The sequence below is a fragment of the Lathyrus oleraceus genome, chromosome 4, assembly GCF_024323335.1.
Source record: "Lathyrus oleraceus cultivar Zhongwan6 chromosome 4, CAAS_Psat_ZW6_1.0, whole genome shotgun sequence".
Classification (NCBI taxonomy): domain Eukaryota; kingdom Viridiplantae; phylum Streptophyta; class Magnoliopsida; order Fabales; family Fabaceae; genus Lathyrus; species Lathyrus oleraceus.
Window position 1 is genome coordinate 241,662,721 of NC_066582.1, and position 27,231 is coordinate 241,689,951.

At 38.1% G+C, this 27,231-nt stretch overlaps 1 non-coding gene across 1 annotated transcript; it reads left to right on the forward strand.

Annotated features, from left to right (window-relative positions):
- The first annotated feature begins 18,120 nt into the window (after positions 1–18,120).
- On the forward strand, positions 18,121–18,226 carry LOC127077126 (small nucleolar RNA R71). Its single transcript, XR_007787107.1, has one exon. It is a non-coding gene; the product is annotated as a small nucleolar RNA R71 (small nucleolar RNA).
- The last annotated feature ends 9,005 nt before the right edge of the window (positions 18,227–27,231 follow it).

The following is a 27,231-nucleotide window of genomic DNA, read 5'->3' on the forward strand; positions in this document are numbered from 1 at the left end:
CTTCAATAATCTGACCAGTTCCTTGGGGAGTTCACAATCTTCCTCACTCTCCTCTTCAGCTTGGTAGATGGGATTATTGAAATCATACTGAGCCATAACAGAACTGTTGATAGTGGAGTCCGTAAGATCAATTCTGCATGTTTAATGCTTTATTTTAGAAAAAGAGCTCAAGAAAGTCACAAAAACAAAAAACATTGCCATTTTTATTGTTTTGAAAAATGAAAAACAAAACAGAAAGACGGGGATCACAAAATTGTTTGCAAAACGTCCTTTATTAATGATATCATTGAAAAACATGATGAGGCCCTACAATGAACCACTACGCCTTGGGCAGAACGTAGGGTTTTGTGCAAAATGAAAAACAAAAGAAAATTACTTTGTTTGAAGAGTAACTTGGACCACTTCTTCAGCTGTCCAATTGTTGATCGACTCCCCTGGAGCACACGGTCGAACCCAGTTGTTCGAATCACAATCACCGTCACCGTCTTCACTATTGGCTGCAAATACGTCTCCATGATTCATCAGCCCAGCGCTGGTGAAGGTACTCGGCCCTTTCTGCTCACCCTGCTCTGCCTGCAAAGGTTGATAACCAATACCGAATTTGTCTTCTTTGACGGGCAGGTCAACCATCTTGCCCCAGCCTTCTGCATTGCCTGAGTTGACAACCTCCATAGCCTGCTTGTAGGATGCAATCGAGGCACTTGGCTTCTTCTGCTCAGCGAAAGCCACCTTCTCAAGAGCAACGGTCTCAAACGCCTGGCATAGAGTTTCATGGATCTCGCCATCCACCTCCACATACTTGAAAGAGGATAAATGACTCACCAGAATATCCTCCTCGCCGCACACTGTTACAATCTGACCGTTCCAAACATACTTCAGCTTTTGATGGAGAGTTGACGAAACTGCCCCAGCCCCATGTTTCCAGGGACGTCCCAATAAGCAACTATATGCTGGTTGGATATCCATCACATAGAAGATAATATCAAATACCTCTGGGCCAATCTTTGCTGGAAACGTGACTTCACCAAAAACAGACCGTTTGGATCCATCAAATGCACGGACAATGAGATCGCTTGGAGTGAGGACAACCCCTTTAACGTCAATCTTGCTCAGAGTCTTCTTGGGCAACACATTCAAAGACGAGCCAGTATCCACCAACACATGTGACAATACTGCGCCTTTGCACTCCATGGTGATATGCAGGGCTTTGTTATGGTTACGACCTTCAGGCGTCAGATCCAAGTCTGTGAACCCCAAACCATGCCTTGTGCTCACATTAGCAATAACACCCTCCAACTGGTTGACAGAGATCTCCTGAGGCACGTAAGCCAAATTCAACATTTTCAGCAAGGCATTACGGTGTGCCTCAGAGCACAATAGCAATAAGAGTATAGAAATCTTGGACGGAGTTTGATTCAGCTGATCTACAATCTTGTAGTCACTCTTCTTAATAATCTTCATAAACTCCTCCACATCTTTCTCAAATGACCCCTCAGGCGCCTCCTTCTGTACAGGTTCTTCTTCCTCAACAACAGCTTGTTTACCTTTCGCTTTGGCGAAAGCCTCAGCATTGTTGTCTCTCAAAGGCTGCGGTGCGAACAGACGACCACTCCTGGTAAAACCTCCAGGTCCCCCTACATTATCCACAACAGGACCAACAGTCACTGGAGCTCTACCTGGAAAACCAATGGTCACTGGAAACTGATTAACTGGTCTGATCTGACTTTCCGCCTTTCTGTTATTGCGATAAGCATTATCATACTTCCACGGCACAGCCCTACTATTCTCAACAGGTCTCCTTCCAGAAGCAACAATAGTAGTGGGAGCACTGACAGTTACTGGAGCAGATATAGTAACAGGAGCACTAACGGTTGCAGGTGCATTAACAGTTCTCTGGCCATGTCCAGAACGCTCAGACGGTTTGAAATAAATGGTGACAGTTGACATTATCCCACGATCTCTCACGGCCCTAGCAAATTGCAAACAGCCCTCATCAATCAAACCCTGGATACCAGTCTTCAACTGCATACACCCATTCTCTGAAGCCTCGCAGCCTGAGCAATCCTCATCACAGCCCGGGAACACTCCCTCATTCAACAGACGCTCTTTCACAACCAGCAATGGTGTCTGAACCTCATCCACATCCACCACCAGGTCCACAGCTTCTCCATCTTCCACATTATTCACCCTAGGCCCACCATGCTGAGGCATAGGGTTGTTCACAACATTCGGAACAGGAGCAAAATTGATTGTTTTGGCGTCAATCAAGTCCTGGACCTTATGATGAAAAGCCCGACAGTTTTCAATATGGTGTCCAGATGCACCGGAGTGAAAGTCACAACGAACGTTGGCATCATACCCAGCAGGTATCTTTGTCAACGGAGCCATTGTACGCAACTCAACAAACCCCAATCTGAGTAATTCGGGCAGCAACTCAGCGTATGTCATAGGTAACGGGTTGAAACGACGATCCAGAATTCTCTGTCGCGGCTGAAATGGACGCTGCTGTTGTTGTTGTTGTTGTTGTTGTGGTTTCTGTTGTTGTTGTTGTCGTGGTTGAGGTGCTGGGATAGTTACAGCAGCAACCTGGCGATATTGCCCTCTGTTCATATTTCTTCTACTGTGCACGGCATTAGTTTCACCCTCCCTCCTTCGGGGTGCCCCAGCAAATGGCTTCTTTGAAGACGAAGAACCAGCATCTTGAATCTTTCCGGCTTTAATGAGGCTTTCTGTCCTCTCCCCACAAATCACTACATCAGAGAAACTACCGAACGGGCAACTCCCCATCCGGTCCATAAACACTCCCTGCAAAGTTCCAATAAACATATCAGTCAACTCCCTTTCCAGCATAGGGGGTTGCACCCTTGCAGCTAATTCCCGCCATCTCTGGGCGTACTCCTTGAAACTTTCGCCTGATTTCTGACATAGGCTCTGTAACTGCATTCGGCTCGGAGCCATATCCATATTGTGTTTGTATTGCCTCAAAAAGGCTTCACCCAAATCCCTCCAACTTCTGATGGACTCTCTTTTCAACTCCATGTACCAGTCCAAAGACGCTCCAGACAAGCTGTCTTGGAAAAAGTACATCCACATCTTCTCATCGTCAGTGTATGCAGAGATTTTTCTGTAGTAAGCCTGCACATGGGTGCGAGGACAAGAAGTACCGTTGTATTTGTCAAAGGAAGGCGCCTTGAACTTGTAAGGAATTCTCAATCCCTCAACCAAACCCATATTCGTCACGTCAAACCCCAGAGAGTTCTGACACTCCATGGCTCTGATTTTCTCAGCTAGGGCATCAACCTTTTTGTCCCTCTCTTCAACCCTTACGACCTCATCATCCTCACTGAGCAGGGTGAACATATCTTCCTGCCTGTCAACCAGCGGAGCAGGATGGCGCACTGGAGCACGAGTCATTCTGGCATTAACAGTCTCTGCAGCAAGAGGTTGTCCATTAATTCGAATACCCCTCAACTCATCACCCACGGAATAATCATTGACGGGAGCAGCAGCAGCAGCATTGTCAGTAACCGGGACACCCACTGGTGAAGCACGGTTGGACGGTGGAATCACAACTTCCTGTCTCTGGGCTAAGGCACGCAGCTCCTCTTGCCCTTGAACGACCCCTTGCATCATGGTCATGAATTGGGCCATGTTAGCCCTCATCTCAGCCAACTCAGCTTGCACTTGGTCCATATTCCTCTTTTGATTCAGTCTGGTTGCATAGCGGTGCGGACGTTGATCAGCAATCCTGCCTAACACAGGAACCAGAGTGAGAAGTCTCGTTCAAGCACACCTGTAATGCAAAATGATATGTGTATGATGCTAATGATGCGTATGATGCACATGATATGTTCATTTCTCAGGCATTCAAGAGCCTAATTCATCTTTCAAGAAATGGCAACCTGCAACAATGAACAACAAAAAAGCAACCTACCCAGAATAATGAGCACCAGGTAAAACATCAACAATCTCATCTATAGACATGAGCAACTAGGATCATACAACAATATTCAAACAAAGATCCAAATGATCAGAGTACAACATTGAATCCCATCCAACAAGCCTGGAGGTGATTCTCAACATAAACATCAAATACAAGCTAAGAAAGACATCCTCCTGGAATGAGAGTCTTCAGATACTGGCACTGGTCTATCAACAGGTCACATTCTGAACACTCAGGCAGAGGAGTGAGCTTCTCCTTCAATTGTCTTCTGAGCTTCACAACTTCTCCGCCAAGCTGACTCTCTGATGCATGTCTCAAGTCTACCTCCTTCTTCAATTGGATGTCTTTGTCTCTAAGCTGCTTTTCCAGGTCTCGTATCTTCTTCTGGTAATTAGCTTCAGCTTTCTGCAACCTCAAGCACTCACGGTGTTCTTCATTCAACAATGTCTCTATCTCCTCATAGGACCTCTTCTTGCTCTTCAATCTGCTAGCATCCTCACCTTGCATGCTTTTGAGTTGATGAGCCAGGTTCAACTTATCAGCTTTGGCTTTGTAAAGCTCCATCTGAATATCTTGTTCCTTCTCTTTCAACCGACGATTCTCCATCAAGGCTTGCTTGTAGTGCTCAGCAGGCACACTCTCAGAAAGGATTAAAGGTGGTTGCACTTGCAATGACTCCATCCTATCATAGGGCAACAACAAAGTCACAACTCTATTCCTGACCCACTCAATGTAATCAGGCATAGCAACTGCAAACTTTTTCCCTATCACAGCTCCCCCTTTGACACCAATAGTCTTCCAAGCTTTTCCCACTTGCTCTAATCTAGCTGGGTCACCCCGCTTCTCAAAATACACACTCTCAGCTATCTCAGCATCTAGTGGTCTTCCATTCATAACAAACCCCAACTGGCGAAGAGAAAGAACCGGGTTGTAATTGATGCAACCCTTAGTCCCTATGAGTGGCACATTATGAAACTCCCCACAACTCATGATGACACTATGCACATTCAACCTGTAAGCTTGCCACTTGATGTCATAGGATGTGAGAGACATAATCCTCTGAGTCCACTTACGAGTGCTTTGAGTATCCACAAAAGGTCCACTGGTTGGCAACAAGGACAAGAACCATCTGAGTAGCAACGGAAGACAGCATCTGATAGCTCCACCCTTACCATGTCTACTGTGTATAGCATAGTAAGTGTCAGCTAACAAGGTAGGAACTGGATTTCCTCCAAGGAAAATAGTGATAGCAGCAAAGTCCACAAAATTAGGCATACTCGGGAACAACACAATCCCATAGATCATAATGGCCAACTGAGCATTGAAAGCTTCCCAATTTCCCTTCTTGGCTTCTTCCTTAGCCATCCTCACCAGATACTTCAAAGGCAAACCCACAACATCACCACTTGACTTCCAATTGTCACTCACCTCCTTGATACTCAAATAAAGAGATCTGACAACAACCCTGAAATCCACCTCCTTTGGAACATCCAAGAAAGGCACCTGGTACTTGATCGGGACATTCATCAGAATGGAATACTCTTCAAGAGTGGGCGCTAACTGATAATCCTGGAAAGTGAAACAACGGAGCTCTGGATCATAGAACTGCAGGAGAGTCTGCAACGGCACTGGATCTACCACCATCTTCAACAGTGTCAACAAATCCCCATACTGATCAACAAATACCTTCTGATTACCGCCGGTCACAAGATTGCTCAGCTCTATCAAAGATGTCAATTGCTCACAGTGAAAATTGTAGGTGCACGTCTTCCTCTTCAGCTCTGGAACGGTTGCCATCTCTCACAGTGAATAGACTCCTGAATGAACCTGAGAAATGATATGCATGAGGAGATTAGCTTTTTTCTTTTCTTTTTTTCCTTTTTTTCATTTCTTTTTTTTGCATTATTTTTTTTTTTGAAAATAAATATGCTATGATGCAAATGATGCAAACACGACCGGTTGGCTATGTATCATGGAGCACAAGATCAAAGCTTCGGCCTGAATTCGGAACCACAAAGTCATCTGGAACCCCAAAGTCATCTGAGACCCATTCTTCAGAACCAAGTCACCAACAGGAACCAAGAGTCACCAACAGAATACGATCACCAACAGATCAAGTCACCAACTGTACCTGTAATGATTCATTCCCTCCCCACTCACGGGTGTCATCTAGGTCAGGGTAAGGTCAAGAGAAACGCAGGATAAACAACCCTTTCAAGAATATCATCCTGTACACACCCGATGTATGTACCGATAATACCCCATCAGGATCTGAACTGCTCGTGATACCATGTTCCGCTAAGTGGCGCAATACCACCCGCTTCCCATGAATCACTCCATTCTTAGGTATCCTAAAGTTCACTCATAGCCTGGGTATTGGGCCTTTTACCTCTTGTAACTCTCACCCCACAGAGAGACAGATACACAGCCAGCACAATGATAATATGATGCATGCAAACACATAATGCACATATATACAACATAATAATCATAAATGCAATAAATAAAGCAATAAAAGCAACCAAACCCTATCCTAAAGAGCGCTAGAACTGACTCACTTAGGGAAGATGGACCAGCAAGAGGTCAACTTCTCTTAGTCCCCAGCAGAGTCGCCAACTGTCGCATTACGCGAAAAACCGGTGGGAAAATGAAACAACAGAGCCGCCACCGTGCGTTATTTATCCCAAAGGAGGGAAAGAAAATGCTCGAAGTAAACCTGGAAAGGAATGGTCTCGCGACCAGAGATTGATGCTATCGGGAGTCGGTTATGCGAAGGGAAGGTATTAGCACCCCTACGCATCCGTCGTACTCGACGGGATCCACGCTCAGAAAGAATAGAAGAAAGGTTGCTAAAACTGCTCAAACACTGCACAAGCTGGAAACGAACACAGACGGAAGACGGAAGAAGGTAACTCGGCAGGATATCACATCCTGGGCCTATATACTCTGTCAGGCACAGACATCAGAGTCGACGTAGTTCGGGGACAGGGGAAACGTGCTCGCTAGGATGTCGCATCCTATGCATACGTATCTTCTCTAACCAGAGAAGAATCAGAGCACTCGTAGCTCGGCTAACGCACACCAAACAAAACACAAACAGGAAACCGACGGCCAATCGCTGGACTTATGTCAGACTCCACACAAACAGGCAAACATGGAAACCGAATGCCAATCGTTGGACTTACATCAGACTCCGAACCAACAAACACACACACAGGAAACCGACTGCCAATCGCTGGACTTATGTCAGACTCCAACAAGCAAACAAGACACAGGAAACCAACTGCCAATCGTTGGACTTACGTCAGACTCCAAACACACACAAAGGGGCGAAAAAGAAAAAGGGCGCCCGGAGAGATCAGCTCATCTCCTGCCTACGTACCTCATCTGGTATGAGGATCAGGGCGACGTAGTTCCCCTTAACAGGGAAAGAACTTCTAACCTAACCGGAGACAAAGGGGATAACAATCTACTAGGGAGACTACGACTCGAGCCTAGAAGTTGTCATGCATACGATCCCTATGTTGAGGTTTCTATCCTAACTTGCACATGAAGCAAGCTAGCCTAAACAGCACAATCAAATACAAGCACAAGTAGCACACACTATATGCAAACAATTGGCTCACACAAGGCTAGGCTTTAGTCAAGGGGTCATGTCAACCTCGACAAACAAGCCAACTGGAATGGGTGTGGTTAGCTCTTAACCCTAACATTGAAAGTTAGGGTGAAGCAGATGAAATGGAGATGAGGGTTATGCCTCGTAGCTCTTATCCCTGGCCTGGGAGAGCTTGAATCAAATAGAAAGTGTGGGAGTTCAGAATGAGGGAACTCTTCTCCACATGACTGACACAACAAGATCTTGGGTTCTCATTCACAATGCATCAACACATGGTGTGAGCAAAGTGAATGACACAACTGAATAGCAGGGGATGGATTGCACATCCCTTTTATCTGCCAATTGCCTCTTAAGAGGACTTTACCTGCTTGGCACAAAATTAAACATCCACAAGCATTGCCTCTTAAAGAGGGCTTCAGACAGGTGCCTGCCAACATAACATGACAGGTCTTCCAGACTACATGAAGATCAAGGAATTATACCTCAGTGGTATGCAAACCACAAGCAATGCAAAGCAAGTTCAAATGAACTTAAAGCAACTTAGGTACCTGTGGAAATAGCTAAACCAATCAGTACAAAATCCAGACAATAGTCAACAGTCAATATTAAACAGACAGACAAATCCAATGTGCACAATGAGCAAACACAAGTGAGTTGTTCTCAAAGCCTACAAAACAAGCAAATGTTAGCCAACAATAACAAATGATCAAGCTCAAATGAAGGAGCAACATCAACCATGTAGATGCACACTTGAACCTGAAATCACAACTCAAAGGTAAGTAACAAACCACTAGGTCAAAGCCTAGGGTCAAAAGGGGATCAAAAATCCAAAACAGAACTTCAAACTCAACATGAATCATATTTAACCAATCAAGAACAAGTCATAAAAAGAACCAAAGCAAAATCAATAGGCAAGTCCATTTGGTAGGCAAGAGAAGTCAATGACCAATTCAAGGCACACATTTGAACATTAAGAATGAAAATTCCCAATCAAAACAGAAATGATTCAAATAATTCTGGAAAAATTCATGAACATTCAATACATCTAACATGATCATCATACAAAAAATCAGAAGCATGCAAGTTCATTTGATATGGAAATTAAATGACACAAGTTGAACAACCAAAGGTGTAACACAAATTGTCACACCATGCAAACACAAGCATAAAACAGAATTGGTGCATGGGAAAAATACCAAACCAAGCCTAAAATATCCAGAAATGTGTCTAGAATCAGCATGTAAAATTTCAAGTCCATTGAACTAAAATCAAGCATTTCACAATAGAAAGAGCAAGGCAAGGTCACAAATGCACCTATGGTCAAAGATTCTAGAGCAAATAAAATTCCAGCCAGGCACAACTTCAGAAAAAATCATCATAAAAAACTAGACATCTCAAGGAACAATTAGCAAAAAACCAGGTATTTTTTGGATCAATTTTCAATTTGATATGCATTTTACAAGTTGATGAAAAATAAAAAAACAAACGAAGCATGTAGCATTCAAAAGTGGAGGGAAAGCAAAAATATGAAGAACATTTGAATATTTGCACCAGCCAGGAATCGAAGTGTGCGCGCCTGAACCAGACAAAACCCTGGCGCCCTTACGGGTATGGTACGCGTAAGGTCAAAAAATTGCAGGTGGTACGCGTATGGCGCGCAGAGGTTTCCACCGTCTTCTTTGCGAAGACGGTGGCGTTACAGTGCATGTGTTCAGAAAAATATTCCAGAATCCAACAAAAGTTATACCAAACAAAAGCTTCTTCAACATAGGTTACAGATCAATCAACATCTAAGCCTAACAAGCCATGGATTAAGAGATACGAGCAAAAATATTTTGACATGTCAAACTTTAATCAAGCATAACTCATTCATTTCTCATCCATTTCACACGAATTTTATATCAGATTGATCAGCATGAAAAGCTCTACCTAAACATGGCAATGGATTGAAGAATTGAGAGATTCGAATTTTTACCTCTTGAAGAGCAGAACAATAAAACCAGTGATTCGAGCTCCTAAAGCGTCCAGATCCACTCCTATATTGATGACTTGAAGCTTTATGAAGAAATTGGAGCTTGTAGTGGCTTAGATCTTGATTAATTTTCCACTTCCATCTTCATGAATTTGCTTGGAGTATGCTTGATTTCTGCTCGAATTCAGTGATCCAATGCTTGATTCTTCATCCACTACACTCAATAAACCAGAATATGGAAGAAAAATACTATGCTATGTGGAGAATTTTCAAGTTTTGATTGAGAGAAAATTTTGGAGGGAAAAAGTTTTTGGATCTTGAAATGTGAAAAAATGATTAAAACCTCCTTGCCTTCTGTTATGATTAGAGTATACATATGCCTTCTTAATCAACTTGCTAATCCATAATTAACTTGGCTAATGAAAATGAGGTGTTATGCCAAATTTGGTTTTTTCACCCCATGCATGCAAGCCTACGTGAATAGTAACAATTGCCATGCATTTTCACTTAAAACCATGCTATGAACATGTTGGAATGGTTAAAAAGTCCATGTAATGCACCAATTTTGAATTCATGATTTTTCCTTCAAAATGGACATGAATATGCATATGATCATATGATGAATTTTCATGCAATGTGATGAATGATTTGGAAAGTTCATGTCAGAAGAAGAATTATGCAAAAAGAACCACTCAATTTGGAGCTTTGGTTCAAAAGTTATGCTCATTTGAAGTTTCAAGTATACTTTGCCATGATTGGATCATAACTCATTGACCATTCATTAGATGCTCATGATCTTGGACTTTTTGGAAATGGGAGAGAAAGATCTTCAACTTTCATGTTGGACAAAATTTCATTTGAAGCTTATTTGATGTTGGAAAGTTGAGTTGAAGTTGGTCCAAAAACTTGCCATTTTTGGAAACTTTCAAATTACAGGTCACTTTCCATTTTGGGAAACTTTTGATCTGGCTTCAAATCCTTCAAGGTAGACACTTGACATGATGAATGAACCTCTTTGGGACATGAATGAAGTGTCTCAAACCATTTCTCCATCTCCTAGCCCTCAGTTGACTTGCAGTTGACTTTTATGGGCCTCAGATGACTTGATCATGCACTGTGGACTTTGCCTTCAACACTTGGCCAAATTGCATCAAAATGATCCTTTATTCATGTAAGCTCATTGGAACAACCATAGGGCCTTTGTCTCATGGAAATGCTTTTGCTCTCTTGCACAGATGGATTCTCCTAATCAGTCTTGACTGATGAGATGCAATATGATATGTAATGACAATGCAATGTTAATGTGCTAAAAATGAAATGAATGTACAAATGGGAGGTGCAAATTTGAGGTGCTACAGTCACCGTACTTTTATTGTTTCCAAAGGAAAAGGGAAAAGTACGAAAAAAACCCAAAGATAAGAAGTTTTCAAACCAAAACTAATAAAATGTCAGATATTACATGTAAGGGGGTTGGTTACATAGAGGGAAGGTGTTAGCACCCAAAGTGTCCTAGTTACTCATAGGGAGCCCTTTTTATGTGTGCATGCGTATTTGGTATAAATAATATTTGAGAAAAATAGAGTGTGGGGGATGAGAAAAGAATTCATTGATCATATTTTTGTGTTTGACAAGACCTTCAGACTTGTGCCTACGTACCAACATAAAAATGAGGTATCAAAACCTCGTAGTTCGTGGTAACAATTTCAAAGTTGGTGATTGCTTTTAACAAAATTTAGATGAAAAGGCACAAAGGGCCCAAAATTTGAATGAAATTGTTAGTTCTTTTTGTCTTTTGAAATTTTAAGTCAATATGATTAAGTTTATTTACAAATTTGATTTAAGAAAGAGTTTAAAAATCCATTGGCATAAGGCCAAAGTTTCTATTTAAAATAAGGTATAAGTTTGAAATCATAAGCAAAGAAAGTTTTTGAAAAGGGGGAGAGATTTGAAATTTAAGAAGTGGGAGGAGATGAAGAGGCTATCCTAAGCACAAATTAAGAGTTAAGAGTTGAAAAGATCTGACCAATGAGATGCAATCCAACAGACAAGAATGTTATATAGAAATCTCACTTTCCCTTTGGACTTTGAATCAAGCAATAATCATAAGAAATTAGCAATATCCGGATATCATGAAGATCAAGGCATCAAATAAAGATAGCCACATCCAAGCAAGCAAATCCAATATCTAGTAATCTTCATGGTCTTCTCATGTATCAGATGAAATATTCCTTGATCAACTCAAAGCAGAGCATCAGACACAAGGTCAAAATAATAATTACCACAAAGGCATAGTAGTAGATGAACCCAAACAAGATCCAAAGCTTGCATCAGATCAAGGCACAATTCACAATAGCTTGGTTTCAAAATGTTGACATTGGCCATATCCTTTTGCATAGGGAAGGTTGCCTAATCCTAAGTCCAATAGTTCAAATCAAGATCAACAGTCCACCGGATGTTTTTTAGGGTTTTTGTTGTTATTAAGTATTTTAAAGTCCTAAGACCACAAACAAAAATCAAAATGAACAAAAAATATATACAATCACAAGATATGGCTTTAATGAGTAAAGGAAAATGACATAAACATAAACAAGTTAAATGGAATGTAAATGGCAATGAATGATAAATGACTGAAATTTAAATTGCATAAAGTAAATGACTTGAAAGTAAAGCAATACTAATAAGAGTTAGTCAAATATTAGTGGTATTTTTTTAATTGATTAATTCATTCTTTGGAGAACACTCAACCATCCATTCACAAGTATGAATCCTTAAACCAAGACATCTTCCATGAGAAGGGCTCCAACTTGGATAATTCAATAAGTATGCCACTAGCTCTCATAAAAGGAAAAAAGGTCAAGTTTCCACATAATACCATGAAGAATGGGAGACTTACAATATCACTTACTAGAATATTATGCCATTTATGGTCAAATTTAGCTCTATGTTAAGCAATCGTAATTGGACTTATGTAGAAGTCACAACTATCTGAGGTCGGACAATAAAAGTTTAGGTGTTAATGCATGTTAGAGATTTGGTATGAAGAACCAAACTCCTTAAACATACCACATATTAAAAAATAATATCAAGAGGGAGAGACTTATCTCATTCATACTTGTATTGGTTCATCTGGTACAAGGTCATTGATGAACCAATTAGCCTTAAGACATTAGAGATTTTATTAGCCAAATGAGGGAATGGGAAAGAATAGGGATGAAGATGAAGAGGGAGGGGAAGATAGAAACACAAATTGACCAAGGGAGGACTTTTATCAAATCAAAACTATTCATTCATTTTGGGAGATGAAATGTACATTTTATCAATCCCCTAAATCCAATAGTTTTAATCCAACAAAAGTCAAATTAACCTTGACCAAGGCCCAAACAAATACTCAAACATCACAAGACCATGAAAAAGGATCAACATAATTTTTACACAATTAATCAATTAAAAATGAATTAAAATACATTTTAATTTGGTCAAAACCTAAAATCTCTTTAAAACACCAAATAAATGGGCAAGAGATTTATCCTAGGTTAAACAAGGTCAAAGGACCTTAGACAAAAAAATTCATCATTTTTGAAAAGTCAGAAGTATTTTTAAACAACTAAAAATATGCACAAAAACATTTAATTCATGAAAAATATCAAAATTAATCCAAAAAATAATTTTAATTTAGAATATGAAAGAGAAAAATATTTAAAGATTTTTGGTGAAAGTCCCATATATTTTGGATTAAAAATGAAATTATTATGAATTAAACAAAATAAAAGGATTAAACATAAAATCAGAAATTAAAATAAAAATAGAAAAAACAAGGGCCATCAGATCTCCCTCATTAGTTGAGGTGGCAGATCTGATGGCCACGCGCACGTTCCACATGGTGTACTTCAGTCAATGCAATGTACGTGTGGTAATCAAATGCAACGATCCAGATTAGAACGTTTAAACATGATTAGATGGCCAGGAAGCGTGACAACAAACCACCGGAGCTAGGGCTCCGATCATCTTCTCTGGTGACCTCCATCGGACTGGTCCAACTTCATCTCAATGGAAAATGAAAAACAAGGACACTATTTCAAAGGGAAAATGCTCAGGATCACGAATCTGGCCTCAATTTTCTCCAATTCCAAGTATATAAATAGATACATGGATTTGAATTTTGAGGATCATGAACTGAGTTGCTTCGATTTAACCTCAAAGCAACTCAATCGTGTTGCCTACATTGGTAGGACTTTGAGTGAGCTTCAAACTTGCTTGATCTTGCTTTCAATTGGCCTTGGCTTGACTTCAAAAGCTTGTAGGAGTTGAATTGGATCAAGGAAAGGCTTTAACTCATGGAGTTTCAATCTCAAAATAGAAGGAGATTTGAAGCTCGATTTTCAAATGAAAACCTTCAAGATTATCCTCTAATGGTGAGGGTTTGAATTGCAGGTTCAAATCTTGGGCAAGGTGTCCTCAATTCTGAGCCATGAGGGTCTTATTTATAGGCAATGCATTTGATTTCCACACACTTCCAAAATTGACCAAAAATAGAAATTCTCTTGCATGCTTTCATGGGCGTATGATAGGCCCATCAAATGATGTGATCGGGTCCAAAATCCCTCATGTTGCTGAAATCCTGTCATGTGATCATGCAATGGAGATTGAAATGTGTTCATGCAATTTCATCCAAATGAACCCTTGAAAGGAACCCATGTGCAAGTCCTCCAATTCTTGGTTAAATGAGATGATCTTGAACTTTTTGGAAAGGTGAGATCAAGGGGGACAACTTTCATGTTGAACACTTTTCCATTTGAGGCTTGGATCATGATGAATTTTGAGGTGGAAGTTTGAAAAATCAAACATATTTGAAAAATTTCTAAGTACCAAGTCAAATGTTCACTTCTTCCACCTTGAATAACGTTTGCTATGGGTATCAAATAAAAAATGTCCCTTAATAAAAGTTGTATCTCCTTCAAACCTATTCAATTTGGTCATAAATTTTACCTCATTTGGATTTGGCATGAAGGAGTTATGCATTTTAGAAGTTGAGGAAAATCACTTGTTCAATGGTAATGGCCCAAAATGACCTATAATGTTTCCTCTTGGCACATGCATTTGAAAGTTGAATTTTAATTTATTCCAAGAATAAAGGTTTAAGAGTACATATTTAATTTGATCATGAAACTTTAATTGATTTCATATCATAAAAATTGAGCAAGTTATGGTCCTTGGAAGTTGACCTTCTAACTAGGGTTCAGACAAAATGACCTATAATATTTCACCATAAAAAATGACTTTCCAAGAAAAACTAGATCTTGACTTAAACATGAAAGTTATTTTTAATATCATAAGGAGTAACTTTTCTCTTATAATCATTTTCATATGACAAACAATGTAGGAGATGGGGTCCAGGGAACCCCAGTTTTGACCAGTTGACTTTCTCTGGTCAACCACCATGAACCAACTTGCAAACTTGAAGTTCTCTTGATCTCTTGGACTCTTGGAGGATCATATATGTATAATATTATGTAATATGAATTATACCTTGAAATATTTGATCAAATGGTGAAGAAACTTGATGAGGAAGTCACACAAGATACCCAGATGAATTAGGGCTTCCAAGGCAAACAAGCTTCAAACTCTTGATGATTTCTTGATCAAAATGATATTTGAAGATCATGGGGATTTATTTATGATGTCTAGAGTCAATGTGAACCATATCTTGATTAGTCTCCTTTCATTTAGGGTCTCAAACCCTAGATATGAGCTTGACGAGGCATGGATGGATGCACACGCTACCTATAAAAGAAACAAAGCTATACATAGACATATTTTGGTATTTTGGTTAGTAAATAATGAAAAATAAATTATGATACAATCAAATATGCTTGGTGACCTCTCCCAATATAAACCCAATGAATGAGGGGTGAGGAGGATGCCAAGGTGTGCTCCCAAAACCAATGCATATGATGATATAGCATGAGGGGTCTTAGGATCGAAAATTGGGGTTTCACAGTTGGCATAGCAAGAAGAAAGTCTATGTTGCTTTGTCAACTGCTAAGGTGGAATACATTGCAACCGGTAGTTATTGTGCTCAAATTCTTTGGCTTAAGCAACAACTACTTGACTTTGATATTAAACTACATCGTATTCATATCATGTGTGATAACACTAGTGATATTAATCTAACCAAAAATATATTTATACATTCTCGTACTAAACATTTTGAGATATGTCACCATTTCCTTCGAGACCATGTTGAAAAAGGTGATGTCGTTTTTTAGCATGTTGATAGCAAAAATCAACTTGCCGATATTTTCACAAAACCTCTTGTGACTTAGCCGTTTTAAATATTCATAGGAAATTGGGAATTCTTGAAATCTCAAATCTATCCTAAAATATTTTGTAGCATGCTTCTTTATATTTTTTTCCTTCATTCGAAAGTTATACTTCATATGGGTGCACTCTCCATCTCAGCCTATGAGGTAATATCGTTCACTCATCTCGTTATTCTCAAGTCTCTTTATATTGTGTTGATTATCTATAACTATTGTATTTAATTGCATGTTTTATGTTCCAAATGTGTGATATTTTTAATGTTTGATACAATACATGTTTGCTCATTTCCAAAAACTTTCATTGATAACTATTGTCTGTTTCAATTCATGTTTATAGTGACATCATGTGCTAATTCATCATCATATGTATCTCATGCTTACTCAATCTTCAAATTTGAAGTATTTTGTTGTAATAAGAGGTTAAGCATGTCATTTATCTTATTCTTACATGAAAATATCATTTTTGCATTATATCTACTAAGTCCACTATGTATGATATGACTAAATTCATCTTAGGTCTAGAAAATATCTTCATTTTGTACAAAATTTTTGTATCTGCTCAGGATGTATCGATAATAGGAGTTTAGAGTCAATATATTTACTTGTTGTATCTACTCCAACAAGGAATGAGTCGATACATTCCTTAAACTTCAAATACTTATATTCAGTATGTATCGGACTCCAATCACGGATGAGTCGATGCATTTGTGGTTTCTTAAGATTTTATGTTCAGTATGTATTGACTCTAATCACGGATGATTCGACACATTTGTGGCATTTTAAGTTTTTATTTAAACCTTTGTAGTCGACTCCAAGGGCCAAGGGTCAACCCATGTGTTGCCTTTAGTCAACTTTTCTTTTTCGCTTCTCTCTTTCACATATTTTTCACTCCTCATTCTATCTTTTTATTTTTCAACCATTCTTTATTACTCATTTACTCATTTTTCCAACTTCTCCTCATTTCCCAAGCCGACCTAGGTTTAATTTTATTCTTCCCTAGAAACTCACATTCATTTTTCATCATTTCAAAAGTTCTCCATATTTTATATTCTGATTTGTGTGATTAGTAACTATCTCTCTTAGGTTGGGTAGTTGGGTTATCAAATATCACTTAAAATCTAGCCATTTTCATTCACACCTTTCAACAAACACCCTGTATGCATACATACAAATCTGAAAGTTATGGATCCTAAAGTGAACAGAGGGAAACATGTTATGAGAACATCTTCAACAACACCTGTGAGTTCTCTTTGAATCCTACCTACTTCTTGTGTTACTGATTTTGAGAAATCCTTCAGACATAGGATTATGGTCAAGCAACACATGTATGATCTTGTTGTTATCTGTGAGTTACACATTACATAGATTGTTAATCTGATTGAATATCAAGAGATCAATAGTTGCTTTAAAGTCTCCACTGACTATAATGAAGACTTAATTCAGGTCTTTTATGTTGGGTTAGAGTTAAGGCAATAATGTATTTTTCTTTTTCAGATGGTAAAAAACTCATATCATTTTATGGAAAACACATGGAGGGATGTATTTGGTCTGTCACGGTTCTCTCATTTTGTTACCTGTTATGATTATTCTTTTCATCCTAATTTTGATCTGAGAAGTTACTTGAATTCTTGTCTCAAAGCCCCAAGGTATGAAGACAACTTGGCTAAAACATCAAAGGGTTATTTGAATAGAAATATGTGTATTCTTCATTGGATTATGACTCATGTGTTTTGTCCAAGAAAGGGTGGTCATTCTCGAATTGACATAGTTGAGGTTCATATGATGTATCTTCTTTAACATAAAGTTCTTGTTAATTGTCCAAACTACTTTATTACTAGAATGTTTTCTGTTAAAGACTGTAACAGAGGATCCTCCTTATGTTATGTTTCGATGATTACGAAGATTTTGAAGCATTTTCGTATTGGTGTTGCAAATCTTCTGAACATCTCTCCTGGTCAAGCTCAAGAATTTAACTCTAGCACAATGAGACACGTGGGATACAATTGGGATAATAATCTCAAGGTTTACTACTATAAGATGATGGGATTTGGAAAGGTCATCTATTATGATGATCTGGCTGAATTTGGTACAACTTTTGTTGATGAACACCATGTGGAACTTGGTGATTATTGATTGCCATTCTATCAATAATATCAATTACATTTTTTCACTTTTAGACATTACAGAACCACCTGCAGTTGCATCCAAAAGAATTTTTGGCTGCGATTGAAGTCCACTATGGAAGATAAAAGTATGAGTAAGCTCATCAAAGCCATGGTTGGGACATTTTTTCAACATTAACTTGTATCACTCCCATGCTTCACAAAGTGATTCACTTGAACCTTGAGAAAATACATCAATTAAGGTTTTGGCCTCCATAAATATGTCGTGTGGAAAGAACCTATCAAGAAACTTTTCCTCAAGTGAATTCCAATCTATCATAGTCTGAGTTGGTTGGTCAAGGTACCATTCTTTTGCTTTCCCGATCAATGAATAAGGAAACAATCTCATGAACATTTTCTCTTCTTTTGCTTCATGAGCTCCGAGTGTACCGACAATCTCATAGAACTTAGTAAGGTGAGTGTATGGATCTTCATGGTCAATCTACTCTTCATCTATGGGTTTCTTTCATTCTATGCATGTCTAACGATGTGAGCATTCCTTCTTGGGTTGTTATCACAAGTGTCATACCCTAATTTTTTACCCCTAAGCTTCATAGCATCTTTATCAAGCATTGCATTCATACTCTCAATTCATCAATACCCTAATGTGTTCACAAGCATAGATCTGAGTGATTTTGGTCTTGGTGATCTCCCCTTGTTTGTTTGCTCAAGCTAGGGTTGGGGATCTTACCCATTGTATCACTCATTGCTTTGCCTTATACTATTACGTGTGCCATACTTAACTTGCTTGGTCTCTTATCATTATGTAATTGGCATCTACATTCATTCATCACTAACCTCATGCATTTAGGAAGATCTTTACTCTTGTGGTATGTTTGTGTCTTTTGCAGTTAGATGGGGCAAGCTTTAGGAGATTTGAATATCAAAAGAAAGAGCGTTTTGGTTTTAATCATTCAAAGATCGTAATTTGATATTGGATATCATGGTGTGCATGGATTTCAGCATCATTTGGCATTTATTTGTGTAAGTCATCACAACGAATTGCTTCATTGGCCATAAGACGGGTTGGGTTGACCTCCAAAGGTCCTAACTTTGCCATCAAGCAAGCTATGAATATGGTCCTTTTTTAATTGAACTATAATATCCATAATATACCACTTATCTTCACATATCAAGAGCCAAATGCGGATCGAAAACCATTTTTGAAGGCAAAACATCTCAAGGTGTCTAGGGTTTTGACCTAGTTTTCAAGTTGAACTTCTCAAGGTCATAACTTGGGAAATTTTTATCATTTGGAGCCCATTATTCATCTAATATTTTCAAGTTGATACCCTATACAACTTTGATTCATTGTTAAAAAGGATATTTTGTTTGGTTTGGCTTTTGGATTTGGAGGTTTCCCTATGCAGCACCCTGATTTTTTCCCAACTTCAATTGACCATAATTTGGTCAATTTGAATCCAAATGAGGTGGTTATTTTCACCATATCAATCTTGAGGTCATTACTGACAAGTTTCCTTTTTATCATAAAGTCCAATTTTGAGTGGAATCCCATTTATTTTGGGAAGACATTACAAGTCATCTTTGGTTTCTATTGGTTTTGAGCCAAATTTCAAACATCATAACCCCCTCAATTTTTGGCCAATTGAGTTGGTTGTTTTTGAAAAGTTAATATCACAACCATTTTGAACATGTTATATTCACACATCCAATGCAAATTTAGAGTGAAAATGGGTGAATAAGGTCCATACATTATAGGTCATTTTGCCAACTTCACTACCCTATAACTTTCTCAGTTTTGACCCAAATGAGTTGTTTCTTTTTTCTATGATCTTATTTTTATATTATATACAACTTTCATTTATTATATAAAAGCCAAAAATGCATAGATCAAAGACTTGTAGTGCAAACCTCAAAGTTGCCAAAATTGTCCAAAAGTGAAAAATGAGGTTTTAATCTAAGAGATTTTGGGTGTTTTTCCAACTCAAACACATCACAAATGGTTTATATGACTTGTGTGCATTATTTTTTAAGATTGATTCAAGCCAAAACTCAATTGACCACATTGTATCTTGCATTTCAAGTTATCCATTTATGTCACATAGCCATTTTCCAAATTACACACTTTTGAGCTCAATTTTTGGTGCCATTCCACCATATACCAATTATGTGGTGTATGTGCATAAAGATATGCCATGGTTGAGGGCTCAAACCATGACTTGCCTTCCAACCCAAGCCATGTTGAATTTTGGACCAAAAGCTTCTTTCGTCCAAACCAATTTCCCTTGCTCCAATTGGACTTTAAACAGATGTTACAAAGCTCATTTACACTTGTTGTTTGCACCCATGCATGACCTGTACCATGCCAAAGCTCCACGTTCCTCATTTTTTCTTTTTTCACATATTTGAAGCAGGTCACACAAAGAAGCAAGAGCATTGACAGCTGGCCACAATTTTGGTTGCAAAACAGAATGGTGGAGAGTGTATTGTGTCTGCACATGCCTTTTGCAAGGTACAAAAGCCACCTCACCATAACTTGGTTTGCAAGATTAACCAAAATTATATTTTTCCCTCTAACCTAATCCAAATGATTCAGCAAATGACCAAGACACTTCCCCTTTATAAGTAGAGGCTACTGCACAGTTATTTTCAAGCTTGGATAGCCACTGAACCTCTGTAGATTTTCCATTGGAACTCTTAACTTTGAATAGATTCTCAAAACTCAAGCACATTCAAGATTTCCCTTTAGCTCAGCAAGGTTCTCTGAAGTTTGGTGAAGGTGTAGCAACTTGAAGCAAGCAGAATAGTGACTTGTAGAGGGAGAACCAGTGTTCTAAAGTCAGCCATTTGAGTGATCTTCAAGAGGTATCTAACCTGAACCAAATCGTGATTTTCTTGATACCATGTTGTTATAAATTTGTTCCTGATGATCACTATGCCATTTAATTGCATTTTTATGAGCTGAGTAACATTTAATTTCAGTTTGTAGGCTTTCATTTTTATACTAGCTTCAATTTGCATTACTGTTTTTTTAAGTAATTTTGGACCATATGAGATTCTGAGCAACTTTTCTCTTTTGAGTTTTGCATTTTGAAGCTTTTTGTATGTTTCAGGAAACCGACCACCGCCAATGGTGGTCTGGTCATCTTCCCAAGCGACCACACACTCCTCCCTCCAAAAATTCAAATTGGACCAATGGGAGTGTGATGTGTGGTCCCTCCAAATATTTGAATTTGTTTTGGTTCCCATGCATTAAGAAACACATGCTATGGTGTGTCTCCATTATATCAGGTGGCTTACATTGTGCCACCTTATTAATAAAGGGAATGGACTGATTTGCACGCTGCCCTACCATAGACTTGGTTCCCCTAATTTCCATTGGATCATATTTTTATTATTTTTTATATTTATCTTATTTATTTTGATTATTTAATTTTTCTCAAACCCTTTAGAATTTGAAAAAATGTCCAACACAAAAGTTGTTTGGAATAATTTTCTATTCCATAATATGATTTTTATTTATTTTTATGACCAATAGAAAATAAAAAATCATTTTTCTCTTTTTATGTATTATTTTTAATGTATTTAAATCATAGTAATTTCATATTAGATGATAAAAATATCAACAACAAAAATTGTGAGTGATCTTTATGCAATATGTGACACTTTTGATTCTTCAAGCTTTCTATTTTGAAGAATTTTTCATTTAGTTTGATTTTAGGGTTTATTATCCATTTATTTCCAAGGTTTATAAACCCTAAGTGTTTCAAATTGGGTCATAAATGGTAGATGATTACATTTTTGGTTTCCAGGGTGATTTGTGGCATTTTTCATGTTGAGCACATTTTCTTTTGAAGCTTATTTCTTAAGGTTCAAATTAGGGTTTTCCTCTTGCCCTTTTTGCTTGATTCAAGTTATCACTACGCGAACAACTGGAATAGACAGCGCACTTTAGAGGGTGCTTTTGTAACAAAGCGCCCTCTAAAGTGAAGCGAAAAAATAATGAGGAAATGGAGGGACACCAATAGAGGGCGCGTTTATGAAAGCGCCCTCTAAGGGTACCCTTAGAGGGCGCTTTTAAAAAAGCGCTCTCTAAGTCCATGTACATTTCCAGTTTATAAGGCGCTTTTGGAAAGCCTTAGAGAGCGCTTTTAGAAGCGCCCTCTTAGGCCCCCTTTAGAGGGCGCTTTTTTTACACAAGCGCCCTCTAAGGTCCCCTTTAGTAAACATTAAAATTATAACATATACTGCATGTCTCTTTATTTTCCCTCTCTATATGCTATTTCGTTTACGTAACTGGGTTTTCTCTCTACTGCGATTACTCTCTACTGCGATTACTCTCGTCCTCCGTTCGTTCTCCCTCCCTCACCGTCGTCGTCGCCGTCGCCTTTTTCTGCTGCTGCGTTCACGTTCACTGAGTTATCTGCGTCCACCGTCGCTGTTCACTTTCTTCTCCATCGTTACCGTCACCTTGAAGGTATTTCTCTCAATAGTTTGTATTTTCAGGTGTTTGATTAGGGCATTTTCTAAACTGAGTTTTACATTTTGTGCATTATGTTGATTAATGTTGTTTAGGGCAAACGAGCACTATATGGTGTTCATGAGCACCTTGTTGAAAATCATTTTTTGTTATTTTTTTGTGTATGGTTTTGATCACTGAATGTTGTATGTTGTATGGTTATGTAAGGTTTTTTATTTCTGATTGAAAACTGATGTCATTTGGAGTGTGTTTGAGCTTGTGCTTGGAAGTTTGATGATTATGGATGCAAGTTTGTTCATGTTCCAAACACCATAAGTTTGCATTGGTCTTTTGTATGCAGTAGGTGTGTGTGAGTTTGTATTCAATAATGATGAAAAAAAGAGAGAGTTTAGATTGTTGTAACATGAGAGAAATGGAAGGTATATGAATGTGTTTTTTGTGTAGCTTCACGAATATGGTCATTGTCTTACTTGGGTCTTATTGAATCATTTCTATATTACAGATAAAATGGCTAGTAACCAAGACGATACCCATGACGCGAGTGGATCACGTAACAATGTTGAAAATGAAATCAAACGAGGATTGACTGTTATGAAGTCAATCATTCGTGCAAGAGACAAGGGTGAAAAATTCGAAGTACATTGGAGTGCTGAAGACCAACTAATTGAGCCTAACGGTTCAATGTTGGCAAGTTACATTGGTTTCCTTGTTCAACAACATATTCCGATTACATGTGATAATTGGAGAAGTCCGGAATTGAAGGTTGGCAAAGAAAAAATATGGTCCGAGATACAAGTACTTACCATATATTGTTATATGTTTTTTTTGTTGACTATTTGTTGACCATATATTGCTATAATATTACTTATAATAACACACTCCATGTGTATGTTTTTTAGAGATCCTTTCACATCGATGAAAGCTGGCAAAAATATTGTATTCAATTGGCCGGAAAAAGACTCTGAGGATTTCGATCCTTTTTGTCCAACAAATTTCTCAAGGATGAGGAAGGAAAATTTGTTGAAGCAGAACGGCCAATGAAGTATGCGGAGATTATTTCAGCCGAAGAATGGGATAACTTTGTCGCCAAACGAAGAAACGAAAAATTCCATGTAATGTCTATTAATTATGGTATTATACAATTGTTAAGTTACTTGGTTCTGATATGCCTTAAACTTTTTTATCCAGGAAGTAAGCGACAAAAATCGGAAAAGGGCATCAAAACCCGTGTATCCGTACAAAAAAGGGCGTACGGGATATGCACGGTTACAACAAAGAATTGTGAGTATATTCAAATGCTATGAGCTTATACATTGTCACAATATGTTATAATTGATGATCTTATAATCTGATTCAATGTGTAGCTAGCCGAGGAGAAAAGTGACGCAACATCTCTTCCGGAGCACGTATTGTGGAAGGCTGCTCGGGTTGGGAAGGATGGGGTTGTCGTTGAAGCGGTTCAAAATGTTTATGACGAATGTGTAAGTATATATAACATTATTTCTTTAATTATATCGAAAATTTTGTTAGACATATAATTCATTTTTAATCTCCTCTAATAATATTTCAGGAGACTTTATCCCAAACCTTACCTTCAACCGAGGTCCAGGATTGCAGGAGCCTACTTAGTCGAGTACTAAATGTTCCTGAGTATTCCGGTCGTGTGAGGGGTAAGGGTTTTGGTGTGACTCCGTCGTCATTTTATAAAAAACCAAAAACAAAAAATCCTACCAACAAAGAGGTGATGGAGACCTTGGCGGAGTTAAGGGCACAAGTACTCGAACTGCAAAAGGAGAATGCAAGGTATAGAGAGGAAAGGCGCGGTTCCGAGGCAAAAGATACTAGTGACCGAGCTAGTATCAATTGTCAACCGAAATTTCCCGAGGTAATTATATATGTTATTATGAAATTAAAATAGCACTTTTTTACTTTACACATATACACGTTAACAATAACATATTTATTATTGGTTTAGGGCATTACACCTTGTCAGCTGTATCTATCGTCACCAACTTATCGCATAGTTGGCAAGGGAAAAGTGCACAACACTTCGGGTGAATTACTTCACCATAATCCCCTCCCGGTGGGATATATGAAAGTTTCGGTTGACCTTGTATTAGATACGGACGCGCTTCTACCATTACCTGACGTTGTTTCAGAGACAACGTTGATGCGAGATGCAGTCGGATCCTTTGTTGGATGGCCGTCAGATCTAATTTTCCCAGATGCCGAGGTATATATGTTCTAAATGATTATGAATATTTAGTATTCACATTTCAATTCAGCTACAATTATGATATTTAATCAATCCTTATTACATGGTAATGTTAGACTCCTACAAGACCCACACATAAAGCTGGTAAAGGGATTTCAAGACGCATCGAGTCGGTTGCATCTCAAAAAGAGGTACAAATATATATACCCATTGAATTATATACGCAACGATTCTGTTGCATCACAAAAAGTCATGATTTAATTTATATGAATTTTTAGGTTCCCGGTCGAATGTTGAAAAAAGCTGGTAAGGATATTCCAACGAAGTCCGGGACAAAAACAAATCCTAAATCTCAAAAAGAGGTACAAATATATATACCCATTGAATTATATACACAACGATTATGTTGCATCACAAAAAGTCATGATTTAATTTATACGAATTTTTAGGTTCCCGGTCGAATGTTGAAAAAAGCTGGTAAGGATATTCCAACGAAGTCCGGGACAAAAACAAATCCTAAATCTCAAAAAGAGGTACAAATATATATACCCATTGAATTATATACACAACGATTCTGTTGCATCACAAAAAGTCATGATTTAATTTATATTTTTAGGTTCCCGGTCAAATGTTGGACAAAGCTAGTAAGGAAATTCCAACGACGTCCGGGACAAAATCTCAAATTATGATGCGTCTTGAGAAAATGGTGGAAGAGTCAGATATTATGCACGGCGCCATCCGTAGTGTAGATATGGATGAAGGTGTTTTCAGAATTGCTCATTCCGAATTAATTGCAAAGGAGGACATGCAACAACTTTTTGAACACGAAGAATTTGACATCGCTGTCATTCATACATACATATGGTACTCCGATCAATCTATTATTTACTTAGTTGAACAATTTATTTACACATTTCAATGAGTAGTCTAATGTTTATTATGTTTCTATTTAAGGTATATGTATGACACATTGATGCGGGGAACTGAATTGTGTAACCGATTCAATTTTATTGCTGCTTCCCGTACCAACACAACGTTTATAACGAAAAATCCAACATCCGTAATGAATGAACTAGTCGATAGATTCATGGTGGCCGGCGATAATACTACACCCAGTTTGTATTTTTTACCGTTTAATTCTGGCAACGGGTTAGATTTTCTTTCTAATAATTTCATTCTAATCTATGTATGTCTTTTACGTAGAAAATTTTCATGCATCTAAATTTTTGTTTTATTTTACAGTGGTCACTGGGTGTTGGTTGCTATGGATCTTTCGAGACTAATGGTGTATTATCTCGATTCGTTACCGGGTAATTGGAGTAAATATCCGAGTATGAAGAAGACGGTTGACGCGTAAGTGAAATTCCCCTAAATATTCGTGTGTATTTGTATATTTAATTATGTCTGTCAGATTGATCTCAATATACGTTTTTATTTTGTTAGGGCAATACTAAAATTTAGATCGAAAAAGAAGTAATAGGAAGGACATTACCTGGGTCAGAGTTCAGGTATATATTAAGTTTCTTATTTTTGCTTATAATAGTGTTTGTTTTTTTGCTTATAACAGTGTTTGTAAGAAATTAACTATATATATATATATTGTTTGTTTTTCTGTGTAGTGTCCTCAGCAAAACAATTCGATCGATTGCGGATTTTTTGTATTGAGATTTGTGAGAGATATCATTGCGTTGAATCGTATAGACATCCCAAAAATGGTATGGAATAATAACTTAGGGTTTATTTTAATATTATCGGATATTTCATCTAATTTGTTACTAAATCATGAATATGTTTTATTCTCTTAATTGTAGTACTTTGACGAATACAAATCTTACTCAAGAGCTCATTTGGATGAAATGAAGGATGAATTGTGTCAATTCATTATTGATCATAGAATCATATAGGTTGTAGTTGTTGTACATATATGTATGGAATATTGTTGTACATGCATGAATATCAATATATTAATGGTGTATATATGGAGGATTAATGTTGTATATAAATGGATTCATGTTGTATATACCAATGGATTAATGGTGTATAACATTGGATTAAAGGATGAAATCAATATGAATTTTACACTTTTGCAGCATGCGAACAGGTTCCCAATTAAATACCCACTGTTTTTCAAACAAATTTTTTTAAAATAACTAACACTTTAGAGGGCGCTTTCTGTAGGAAGCGCCCTCTAAACACTTTACATTGACAACTTTAGAGGGCGCTTTGTCCAGAAAGCGCCCTCTAAGGTGGCCCTTTATGGACCACTCCAGAGGGCGCTTTTTTCTGAAAGCGCACTATAATGTGGCCCTTAAAGGGCCACTTTAGAGAGCGCTTTCTCCAGGAAAACAAAGCGCTGTCTTTACCTATGCCAGCGCCACTTTAGAGGGCGCTTAAAAGCGCTGTTATAGGCCAAAATAAGCGCCCTCTTTTCCCTTATTTGGCGTAGTGTATAACTTGTTCTTGGTGCATGATCAATGTGAAATGATTGCATCTTTGGTTTCAATATGAGATTTGTACACTTTTCTATATTGGAAGTTGCCTCATTTGACCCCTTTTTCAATT